Source organism: Pleurodeles waltl, chromosome 6 (genome assembly GCF_031143425.1).
Source record: "Pleurodeles waltl isolate 20211129_DDA chromosome 6, aPleWal1.hap1.20221129, whole genome shotgun sequence".
In the NCBI taxonomy this organism is placed as follows: domain Eukaryota; kingdom Metazoa; phylum Chordata; class Amphibia; order Caudata; family Salamandridae; genus Pleurodeles; species Pleurodeles waltl.
In genome coordinates, this window is record NC_090445.1 from 81,750,382 (window position 1) to 81,759,458 (window position 9,077).

At 51.8% G+C, this 9,077-nt stretch overlaps 2 non-coding genes across 2 annotated transcripts; both read left to right on the top strand.

Annotated features, from left to right (window-relative positions):
- The first annotated feature begins 1,036 nt into the window (after window positions 1-1,036).
- On the top strand, window positions 1,037-1,109 carry TRNAS-ACU (transfer RNA serine (anticodon ACU)). The gene has a single exon. It is a non-coding gene; the product is annotated as a tRNA-Ser (tRNA).
- A 2,374-nt stretch (window positions 1,110-3,483) lies between these two features.
- TRNAR-CCU (transfer RNA arginine (anticodon CCU)) lies at window positions 3,484-3,556 on the top strand. Its single transcript has one exon. It is a non-coding gene; the product is annotated as a tRNA-Arg (tRNA).
- The last annotated feature ends 5,521 nt before the right edge of the window (window positions 3,557-9,077 follow it).

Here is a 9,077-nt window from a genome sequence, read left to right on the forward strand (position 1 = left end):
CAGATGCATGTATGTACCAGAGTGAGCTCCAGAGAGACTGAAGGGGACATAAGACTGGGGTAGAGCGAGAGATGGAGAAAGAGAAAGGTGCCTGTGTCGAGTCAGCAGCAGAGAAAATGAAACAAAGGGGCCTCCTGGGATAACCACACATTACTTCCTCACAAAGAACACACAGAGGGTGTGTGAAATGACATAGGCCCAGCAGCCTGGCTAGCTCAGTCGGTAGAGCATGAGACTCTTAATCTCAGGGTCGTGGGTTTGAGCCCCACGTTGGGTACTATGCTTTTTAAAGGCTTCTCCATTTTCGAGTTTAACATTAACTCTCACCTTTTTCAGATATTTCGCTGAGGCTTAAAACTACACACACACACACACACACACACACACACATCCTGCAGTTTGCCTCACAATTCCCACAGGACTCCACACAACGCAGCACTTCCCCTCCTGGGAGTCGCCACTGGGAGTGGTCCTAGGCCGAGCCTTTCCTGCGCCGTTTCCTAGCCTGAGCCGCCAGTGCTTACAGCGAGCTCGGTGTCCGCTCCGGTCCGTCCTGTCCCCCCCCATCCTTTCAATAAGAGGAGTTTAAACTCTCATCCCTGCTGGTGTTATGATTAAAGTAGGTATGAAAACTAAATTATGTCAGCAGCGGGATTTGATCACGGGACTGGGGAAGATACTGTTCTTGAATGTGGCACCTCACACCACTCGGCCATTCCGGCAGCCTGTGGAACACCACTCTGGAGGTTGACTGCCACCTCGCGAAACAGGGAGAGTTCACACTGTTCTGTACTGGACATTTAAGTATGTGCCCAGAGACAGGTTGAGAGGACAAATGCATGTATGTACCAGAGTGAGCTCCCGAGAGACTGATGGGGACATAAGACTGGGGTAGAGCGAGAGATGGAGACAGAAAAAGGTGCCTGTGTCGAGTCAGCAGCAGAGAAAATGAAACAAAGGGGCCTCCTGGGATAACCACACACTACTTCCTCACAAAGAACACACAGAGGACGTGTGAAATGACATAGGCACAGCAGCCCGGCTAGCTCAGTCGGTAGAGCATGAGACTACTAATCTCAGGCTTGTGTGTTTGAGCCCCATGTTGGGCGTGATGCTTTTTAAAGGCTTCTCCATTTTCGGGTTTAACATTAACTCTCACCTTTTTCAGATATTTCGCTGAGGCTTAAAACTACACACACAGACATCCTGCAGTTTGCCTCACGATTCCCACAGGACTCCACACAACGCAGCACTTCCCACCCTGGGAGGCGCCGCTGAGAGCGGTCCTAGGCCGAGCCTTTCCTGCGCTCTTTCCTAGCCTGAGCCGCCCGTGCTTACAGCGAGCTCGGAGTCCGCTCCAGTCCGTCCTGTCCCCCCCCCATCCTTTCAAAAAGAGGAGTTTAAGGTCTCATCCCCGCTGGTGTTATGATTAAAGTAGGTGATGAAAACTACTTTATGTCAGCATCGGGATTTGATTACAGGACTGGGGAAAATACTGCTCTTGAAAGTGGCACCTTACACCACTTGGCCATTCCGGCAGCCTCCGGAACACTTTTCTGGATGCTGACTGCCACCTCGCGAAACAGGGAGAGTTCACACTGTTCTCTACTGGACATTTAAGTATGTGCCCAGAGACAGATTGAGAGGACAGATGTATGTATGTACCAGAGTGAGCTCAAGAGAGACTGATGGGGACATAAGACTGGGGTAGAGCGAGAGATGGAGAAAGAGAAAGGTGCCTGTGTCGAGTCAGCAGCAGAGAAAATGAAACAAAGGGGCCTCCTGGGATAATCACACACTACTTCCTCACAAAGAACACACAGAGGGTGTGTGAAATGACACAGACACAGCAGCCCGGCTAGCTCAGTCGGTAGAGCATGAGACTCTTAATCTCAGGGTGGTGGGTTCGAGCACCACATTGGGCGTGGTGCTTTTTAAAGGCTTCTCCATTTTCGGGTTTAACATTAACTCTCACCTTTTTCAGATATTTCATTGAGGCTTGAAACTACACACACATACATCCTGCAGTTTGTCTTACGATTCCCACAGGACTCCACACAACGCAGCACTTCCCGCCCTGGGAGGCGCCGCTGGGAGCAGTCCTAGGCCGAACCTTTCCTGCGCCCTTTCCTAGCCTAAGCCGCCCGTGCTTACAGCGAGCTCGGAGTCCGCTCCGGTCCGTCCTGTCCCCCCCCCATCCTTTCAAAAAGAGGAGTTTAAGGTCTCATCCCCGCTGGTGTTATGAATTAAGTAGACATGAAAACTACTTTATGTCAGCAGCGGGGTTTGATCACAGGATTGGGGAAGATACTGCTCTTAAATGGGGCACCTTACACCGCTCGGCCATTACGGCAGCCTCCAGAACACGGCTCTGGAGGCTGACTGCCACCTCGCAAAACAGGGAGAGTTCACACTGTTCTCTACTGGCCATTTAAGTATGTGCCCAGAGAAAGGTTGAGAGGACAGATGCATGTATGTACCAGAGTGAGCTCCAGAGAGACTGATGGGGACATAAGACTGGGGTAGAGCGAGAGATGGAGAAAGAGAAAGGTGCCTGTGTCGAGTCAGCAGCAGAGAAAATGAAACAAAGGGGCCTCCTGGGATAACCACACATTACTTCCTCACAAAGAACACACAGACAGTGTGTGAAATGACATATGCCCAGCAACCCGGCTAGCTCAGTCGGTAGAGCATGAGACTCTTAATCTCAGGGTCGTGGGTTTAAGCCCCACGTTGGGTGCTATGCTTTTTAAAGGCTTCTCCATTTTCGAGTTTAACATTAACTCTCACCTTTTTCAGATATTTCGCTAAGGCTTAAAACTACACACACACACACATCCTGCAGTTTGCCTCACGATTCCCACAGGACTCCACACAACGCAGCACTTCCCCTCCTGGGAGTCGCCGCTGGGAGTGGTCCTAGGCCGAGCCTTTCCTGCGCCCTTTCCTAGCCTGAGCCGCCAGTGCTTACAGCGAGCTCGGTGTCCGCTCCGGTCCGTCCTTTCCCCCCCCATCCTTTCAATAAGAGGAGTTTAAACTCTCATCCCCGCTGGTGTTATGATTAAAGTAGGTATGAAAACTAAATTATGTCGGCAGCGGGATTTGATCATGGGACTGGGGAAGATACTGTTCTTGAATGTGGCGCCTCACACCACTCGGCCATTCCGGCAGCCTGTGGAACACCACTCTGGAGGTTGACTGCCACCTCGCGAAACAGGGAGAGTTCACACTGTTCTGTCCTGGACATTTAAGTATGTGCCCAGAGACAGGTTGAGAGGACAAATGCATGTATGTACCAGAGTGAGCTCCCGAGAGACTGATGGGGACATAAGACTGGGGTAGAGCGAGAGATGGAGACAGAAAAAGGTGCCTGAGTCGAGTCAGCAGCAGAGAAAATGAAACAAAGGGGCCTCCTGGGATAACCACACACTACTTCCTCACAAAGAACACACAGAGGACGTGTGAAATGACATAGGCACAGCAGCCCGGCTAGCTCAGTCGGTAGAGCATGAGACTCCTAATCTCAGGCTTGTGTGTTTGAGCCCCATGTTGGGCGTGATGCTTCTTAAAGGCTTCTCCATTTTCGGGTTTAACATTAACTCTCACCTTTTTCAGATATTTCGCTGAGGCTTAAAACTACACACACACACATCCTGCAGTTTGCCTCACGATTCCCACAGGACTCCACACAACGCAGCACTTCCCACCCTGGGAGGCGCCGCTGGGAGCGGTCCTAGGCCGAGCCTTTCCTGCGCTCTTTCCTAGCCTGAGCCGCCCGTGCTTACAGCGAGCTCGGAGTCCGCTCCAGTCCGTCCTGTCCCCCCCCCATCCTTTCAAAAAGAGGAGTTCAAGGTCTCATCCCCGCTGGTGTTATGATTAAATTAGGTATGAAAACTACTTTATGTCAGCATCGGGATTTGATCACAGGACTGGGGAAAATACTGCTCTTGAAAGTGGCGCCTTACACCACTCGGCCATTCCGGCAGCCTCCGGAACACTTTTCTGGATGCTGACTGCCACCTCGCGAAACAGGGAGAGTTCACACTGTTCTCTACTGGACATTTAAGTATGTGCCCAGAGACAGGTTGAGAGGACAGATGCATGTATGTACCAGAGTGAGCTCCAGAGAGACTGATGGGGACATAAGACTGGGGTAGAGCGAGAGATGGAGAAAGAGAAAGGTGCCTGTGTCGAGTCAGCAGCAGAGAAAATGAAAAAAGGGGCCTCCTGGGATAACCACACACTACTTCCTCACAAAGAATACACAGAGGGTGTGTGAAATGATATAGGCACAGCAAACCGGCTAGCTCAGTCGGTAGAGCATGAGTCTCTTAATCTCAGGGTCGTGGTTTCGAGCCCCACGTTGGGCGTGATGCTTTTTAAAGGCTTCTCCATTTTTGGGTTTAACATTAACTCTCACCTTTTTCAGATATTTCGCTGAGGCTTAAAACTACACACACACACATCCTGCAGTTTGCCTCACGATTCCCACAGGACTCCACACAACGCAGCACTTCCCGCCCTGGAAGGCGCCGCTGGGAGCGGTCCTAGGCTGAGCCTTACCTGCGCCCTTTCCTAGCCTGAGCCGCCCGTGCATACAGCGAGCTCGGAGTCCGCTCCGGTCCGTCCTGTCCCCCCCCCATCCTTTCAAAAAGAGGAGTTTAAAGTCTCATCCCCGCTGGTGTTATGATTAAAGTAGGTATGAAAACTACATTATGTCAGCAACAGGATTTGATCACAGGACTGGGGAAGATTCTGCTCTTGAATGTGGCGCCTTACACCGCTCGGCCATTCCGGCAGCCTCCGAAACACGGCTCTGGAGGCTGACTGCCACCTCGCGAAACAGGGAGAGTTCACACTGTTCTCTACTGGACATTTAAGTATGTGCCCAGAGACAGATTGAGAGGACAGATGTATGTATGTACCAGAGTGAGCTCAAGAGAGACTGATGGGGACATACAGTGTTGTAGCGTGGGGTGTGCAGGGGGGGCCGGCCGCACCGGGCGCAACATCTGGAGGGGGCGCGCTCGCACTTGCGAGTGCTAAAATCCACGGGTTAGGGGGCGCAAATTACTTATCTTGCCCCGGGTTCTGACAACCCATGCTACGCCACTGGGGACATAAGACTGGGGTAAAGAGAGAGATGGAGAAAGAGAAAGGTGCCTGTGTCGAGTCAGCAGCAAAGAAAATGAAACAAAGGGGCCTCCTGGGATAACCACACACTACTTCCTCACAAAGAACACACAGAGGGTGCGTGAAATGACACAGGCACAGCAGCTCAGTCGGTAGAGCATGAGACTCTTTATCTCAGGGTCGTGGGTTCGAGGTCCATGTTGGGCGTGATGCTTTTTAAAGGCTTCACCAATTTTCGGGTTTAACATTAACTCTCAGCTTTTTCAGATATTTCGCTGAGGCTTAAAACTACACACACACACACACATCCTGCAGTTTGCCTCACGATTCCCACAGGACTCCACGCAACGCAGCACTTCCCGCCCTGGGAGGCGCCGCTGGGAGTGGTTCTAGGCAGAGCCTTTCCTGCGCCCTTTCCTAGCCTGAGCCGCCCGTGCTTACAGCAAGCTCGGAGTCCGCTCCGGTCCGTCCTGTCCCCCCCCCATCCTTTCAAAAAGAGGAGTTTAAGGTCTCATCCCCTCTGGTGTTATGATTAAAGTAGGTATGAAAACTACTTTATGTCGGCACCGGGATTTGATCACAGGACTGGGGAAAATACTGCTCTTGAATGTGGCACCTTACACCGCTTTGCCATTCCGGCAGCCTTCGGAACAATGCTCTGGAGGCTGACTGCCACCTCGCGAAACAGGGAGAGTTCACACTGTTCTCTACTGGACATTTAAGTATGTGTCCAGAGACAGGTTGAGAGGACAGATGCATGTATGTACTAGAGTGAGCTCCAGAGAGACTGATGGGGACATAAGACTGGGGTAGAGCGAGAGATGGAGAAAGAGAAAGGTGCCTGTGTCGAGTCAGCAGCAGAGAAAATGAAACAAAGGGGCCGCCTGGGTATAACCACACACTACTGCCCCACAAAGAACACACAGAGGGTGTATGAAATAACAGTGACACAGCAGCCTGGCTAGCTCAGTCGGTAGAGCATGAGACTCTTAATCTCAGGGTCGTGGGTTTGAGCCCCACGTTGGTTGTGATGCTTTTTAAAGGCTTCTCCATTTTCGGGTTTAACATTAACTCTCACCTTTTTCTGATATTTCGCTGAGGCTTAAAACTACACACACACACACATCCTGCAGTTTGCCTCACGATTCCCACAGGACTCCACACAATGCGGCACTTCCCGCCCTGGGAGGCGCCGCTGGGAGCGGTCCTAGGCCGAGCCTTTCCTGCGCCCTTTCCTAGCCTGAGCCGCCCGTGCTTACAGCGAGCTCGGAGTCCGCTCCGGTCCGTCCTGTCCCCCCCCATCCTATCAAAAAGAGGAGTTTAAGGTCTCATACCCGCTGGTGTTATGATTAAAGTAGGTATGAAAACTACTTTATGTCAGCAGCGGGATTTGATCACGGGACTGTGGAAGATACTACTCTTGAATGTGGCGCCTTACACCGCTCGGCCATTCCGGCAGCCTGTGGAACACGGTTCTGACTGCCACCTCGCGAAACAGGGAGAGTTCACACTGTTCTCTAGTGGACATTTAAGTATGTGCCCAGAGACAGGTTGTAGGAAAGTACCATCTTGCCTGGCATGTTACCCCCATTTTTCACTGTATATATGTTGTTTTAGTTGTATGTGTCACTGGGACCCTGGTAACCCAGGGCCCCAGTGCTCATAAGTGTGCCTGAATGTGTTACGTCCACGTTATTTCACAGCCATTTTACACTGCACTTAAGTAACTTATAAGTCACCTATATGTCTAACCTTTACCTGGTAAAGGTTAGGTGCAAAGTTACTTAGTGTGAGGGCACCCTGGCACTAGCCAAGATGCCCCCACATTGTTCAGAGCCAATTCCTTGAACTTTGTGAGTGCGGGGACACCATTACACGCGTGCACTACATATAGGTCACTACCTATATGTAGCTTCACAATGGTAACTCCGAATATGGCCATGTAACATGTCTATGATCATGGAATTGCCCCCTCTATGCCATCCTGGCATAGTTGGCACAATCCCATGATCCCAGTGGTCTGTAGCACAGACCCTGGTACTGCCAAACTGCCCTTCCTGGGGTTTCACTGCAGCTGCTGCTGCTGCCAACTCCTCAGTCAGGCATCTGCCCTCCTGGGGTCCAGCCAGGCCTGGCCCAGGATGGCAGAACAAAGAACTTCCTCTGAGAGAGGGTGTGACACCCTCTCCCTTTGGAAAATGGTGTGAAGGCAGGGGAGGAGTAGCCTCCCCCAGCCTCCGGAAATGCTTTGTTGGGCACAGAGGTGCCCAATTCTGCATAAGCCAGTCTACACCGGTTCAGGGACCCCTTAGCCCCTGCTCTGGCGCGAAAGGGGAGTGACCACTCCCCTGACCTGCACCTCCCCTGGGAGGTGTCCAGAGCTCCTCCAGTGTGCTCCAGACCTCTGCCATCTTGGAAACAGAGGTGCTGCTGGCACACTGGACTGCTTTGAGTGGCCAGTGCCACCAGGTGACGTCAGAGACTCCTGCTGATAGGCTCCTTCAGGTGTTAGTAGCCTATCCTCTCTCCTAGGTAGCCAAACCCTCTTTTCTGGCTATTTAGGGTCTCTGTCTCTGGGGAAACTTCAGATAACGAATGCAAGAGCTCATCCGAGTTCCTCTGCATCTCTCTCTTCACCTTCTGATAAGGAATCGACTGCTGACCGCGCTGGAAGCCTGCAAACCTGCAACATAGTAGCAAAGACGACTACTGCAACTCTGTAACGCTGATCCTGCCGCCTTCTCGACTGTTTTCCTGCTTGTGCATGCTGTGGGGGTAGCCTGCCTCCTCTCTGCACCAGAAGCTCCGAAGAAATCTCCCGTGGGTCGACGGAATCTTCCCCCTGCAACCGAAGGCACCAAAAAGCTGCATTACCGGTCCCTTGGGTCTCCTCTCAGCATGACGAGTGAGGTCCCTCGAATCCAGCGACTCTGTCCAAGTGACCCCCACAGTCCAGTGACTCTTCAGTCCAAGTTTGGTGGAGGTAAGTCCTTGCCTCACCTCGCTGGGCTGCATTGCTTGGAACCGCGACTTTGCAGCTACTCCGGCCCCTGTGCACTTCCGGCGGAAATCCTTTGTGCACAGCCAAGCCTGGGTCCACGGCACTCTAACCTGCATTGCACGACTTTCTAAGTTGGTCTCCGGCAACGTGGGACTCCTTTGTGCAACTTCGGCAAGCACCGTTTCACGCATCCTCGTAGTGCCTGTTTCTGGCACTTCTCCGGGAGCTACCGGCTTCAGAGAGGGCTCCTTGTCTTGCTCGACGTCCCCTCTCTCTGCTGGTCCAATTTGCGACCTCCTGGTCCCTCCTGGGCCTCAGCAGCGTCCAAAAACGCTAACCGCATGATTTGCAGCTAGCAAGGCTTGTTGGCGTTCTTGCGGCGGGAAAATACTTCTGCACGACTCTCCACGGCGAGAAGGATCCGTCCACCAAAGAGGAAGTCTCTAGCCCTTTTCGTTCCTGCAGAAACCTCAGCTTCTTCTGTCCAGTAGAAGCTTCTTTGCACCCGCAGCTGGCATTTCCTGGGCATTTGCCCATCTCCGACTTGCTTGTGACTTTTGGATTCGGTCCCCTTGTTCCACAGGTACCCTAGATTGGAAATCCACAGTTGTTGCATTGCTGGTTTGTGTCTTTCCTGCATTATTCCTCTAACACGACTTCTTTGTCCTTAGGGGAACTTTAGTGCACTTTGCACTCACTTTTCAGGGTCTTGGGGAGGGTTATTTTTCTAACTCTCACTATTTTCTAATAGTCCCAGCGACCCTCTACAAGGTCACATAGGTTTGGGGTCCATTCGTGGTTTGCATTCCACTTTTGGAGTATATGGTTTGTGTTGCCCCTATCCCTATGTTTCCCCATTGCATCCTATTGTAACTATACATTGTTTGCACTGTTTTCAAAGACTATACTGCATATTTTTGCTATTGTGTATATTTATCTTGTG